The sequence below is a fragment of the Lathyrus oleraceus genome, chromosome 7, assembly GCF_024323335.1.
Source record: "Lathyrus oleraceus cultivar Zhongwan6 chromosome 7, CAAS_Psat_ZW6_1.0, whole genome shotgun sequence".
In the NCBI taxonomy this organism is placed as follows: Eukaryota; Viridiplantae; Streptophyta; class Magnoliopsida; order Fabales; family Fabaceae; genus Lathyrus; species Lathyrus oleraceus.
Window position 1 is genome coordinate 209,365,774 of NC_066585.1, and position 3,232 is coordinate 209,369,005.

General features: G+C 38.0%; 1 non-coding gene across 1 annotated transcript; it reads right to left on the reverse strand.

The window, feature by feature from the left end:
* Positions 1-2,763: 2,763 nt before the first annotated feature.
* On the reverse strand, positions 2,764-2,870 carry LOC127109334 (small nucleolar RNA R71). The gene has a single exon (XR_007796647.1). It is a non-coding gene; the product is annotated as a small nucleolar RNA R71 (small nucleolar RNA).
* Positions 2,871-3,232: the final 362 nt, after the last annotated feature.

Genomic DNA, 3,232 nt, shown 5'->3' on the forward strand with positions numbered 1-3,232 from the left:
TCACTTTTGGGAGATCAGTTTGAATACCCATTATACCGATACCTTAAGTCTCCATTCTAGATTAACCCCTAGTAGTTTATACTAGCAGTCAGCACCGTCTTAAACACAAACCATGTGAAGAGCCGATGAATATAAGTGATTGATGCATACGAATCAATAAGATCCTTCATACTTTTGTTATCGAGAAATTGAAAATGCACCATACAGACGGTTGCAAGATATACAAAAGGAAAGAAAAATTTGTTGCCGGTTGGTTCAGGGGTACCTGGTACTGGACTCGGTAGGGTGAACTACGGTTCGATCCCTCACAACTTTCAAATGGGATATATAAAGGGTTACCACACTAGTGTACCAGACCCTATGCAAAAAAGGGATCAAAACCACTAACCGGCTACTTCACTAAGTGTGTGTAAAGGCAAAAGGATTAATGTGATTGCGCTAGAATGAAACCGGGTGAAATAGGAACGAGAAGCATTAGGTTGAGCTATAATAGCATGATTCGAACTGGTTTGTACAAAAGAGAGATATACGTTAATGCTTATTGCTTGTGTCGTCACTGTATCTTTAGTGTTTTACTTGAGTATCTATCATTTTAACGAAATACCTAACAACCTGGTACAAATTGGAAATTTGTCGTGTATTCACGTTTAACTAGTGTTTTGAATTGTATACTGATTATTTGCTTGAGGACAAGCAAAGATTCAAGTTTAGGGGAGTTTGATTACATGAAAATACATTGTATATTTGTCTTGATTTACATTCAAAAATCATACCACTTTCATTTATATTCTGATTATTCCACAAGTGTTCAAGTTATTTTTGCAGGTATTTCAATTCCCATGTTTAAATGAGCAAAGTATAGAAAAGGAAGGAAAAGAAGAAGAAACAGAAGAGAAAACAACATAAAAGCAGAAAATACAAATCCTGTTCATGTGACGACCGTCACAAACCCTGTCATGACCGTCACGCCCTGAATGTCACGAACGTCACAGACCCACCACGACCGTCACAAGGCCAAAAGCAGCGTAATGAACTTGTCAACAGAAGTGATCCACACGCCCATTTTTCTCGCTCCTCAACCCACTTTTCCGTGAATTTCTCACTCAACCAAGTCACCCTTATTTATCTCAACTACCAAGACCAAATGGAGAATATAAAAGGATGGAAGTTGGAAACCTACGGGCACGCTTGATTTTCCTCCCTGAAGCCAGCTTTCAAGATTTTTTTCTCTGCATTTATTTTCCACTGCAATTCTGTTTTCTACTATTAATTTTGTTCAGCAACATTGTTTTCTTTTACCGCAATTTGTTTACCGTTCCGTTCAGAGTTTCCGTTTTCCCTTTCCGTTTTTCATATAGCCAAAGCAGTACTTTCCTACATTGGGGAATTACTCCAATTTATTTAATTTAGTTTAAGCAATTATTTCGAAGAAGCAGAATCCTACCGACCTGTGGAGGACTGCTCAAGTACTTCAAGATTCGGCATATTCGATTAATCCAATTTCCAGGATTTTATTCAATTATTATTGTTATTACTTTATTATTATTATAATCATGTTTGCTTTATTGTTAATCTGTTTATGTTCGTCTGTGTTCGCGTTATTTAACATGTCCGGCTAAACTACCGGTATCGGTATGTAAACAATTTAATTAGACGGGATTTATTAATAATCGGTGTGAAACTTCTTTTCTCAAACAATCTTTCTAGCTGTGGTTTTTAATTTAAATTTAATTAACTTTTTCACGAGAGTGAGAAGCTATTTAATACGGTTTTGTCATGAGAGTGGGAAATTAACTAAGGTGAGAACCGACAATCACGAGAGCGTGAGGGTCGAACTGGATAGTAAAAACTAGGCATTGATTTTAAAAATAGCGAGAGCACTTTAAAAGCAATTAGAACTTATTTATTTTCAAAAAGTATTTTTAACTTCAAATGGGATAGCGAGAGCGTACATTCTGACTTAAAAGTATAGTCTGAGTCAACAATCACGAGAGTGTGAGATAAAGTCTTTTAAATGAATATTTTCTACTAAAAGAAATTTGGTAATTATATATACACCGGTGACCTATCGAATCCCTGACGACTAATGTGTTGTATACTGATATCCGTTCATTAATATTTCCTTAAAAACTTAAGTTGCTTTAGATTTAATTTTTATTCAACCAAACTTCTAAAAATCATCTCCTTAGCTAAACATAGTAACATCGATAGCATTAGTTTAACCATTGATCCCTGTGGGTTCAATATCTTTTAAAACTAAAACGACTAGACTGTGCACTTGCAGTCAAGTACCCGATAGACTATATTTTATATACAGTCACGATCCGTATCAGGCTTTTCGCGCCGTTGCCGGGGACCTGATTTAGTCAAATAGTATGATTCTTTCGTTGTGGAGTATAGACTGAGGGAATAAACTATTTTCCTTTCCCTTATTTCCCAGTTGTATGCCAAGTACTCGCTCACAAGGCGAAAACTTAGCACCACCAATCGCAAAATTAGAGCGTTTCTTATATTCAACAACATCAATTCGCTGGAAATCCTACGGACGACCCTAATGAACATTTGACCAAGTTTGTGCAGTACACAAACACTGTGAAGGCGAATGGTGTATCTCAAGATGCGATAAGACTATGCCTTTTTCCTTTTTCTCTACGAGACAGAGCTTGGGCTTGGTTGAAATCCTTGCCATCCAACTCAAACACTACATGGGAAGAACTGAAGAACGTTTTCTTAGCCCGATATTTTCCGCCAAGCAAAACTGTTATGCTGAGACCTCAAATCAACGGATTTCGACAAAAAGACGTAGAATCTCTCTACGATGCATGGGAGAGATACAAAGACATGATGAGGATATGTGCACATCACGGTCTCGAAGATTGGGTGATCATTCACACATTTTACAATGGGCTTCTGTATAACACAAGACTGACAGTAGACGCTGCCGCGGGCGGTGCACTTATGGACAAGCCATACAGCGAAGCCTATCAACTCATTGAAAACATGGCCCAAAACCATTGCCAATGGGGAGGTGAAAGAACTCCAGTAGAAAAGTCCCAAACAAAAGGTGGAATGTACGAAATCAGTAGCCTTGACCATGTCCATGCAAAGGTAGATGCCCTTGTTCAAAAGTTAGACAACTTGACCATACCACCCGCAACCACTATGGCTGCCGTGACTCTAAACTGTGAGTTATGTGGAACTCCTGGACACACTGCACTAGAATCTCAGATAT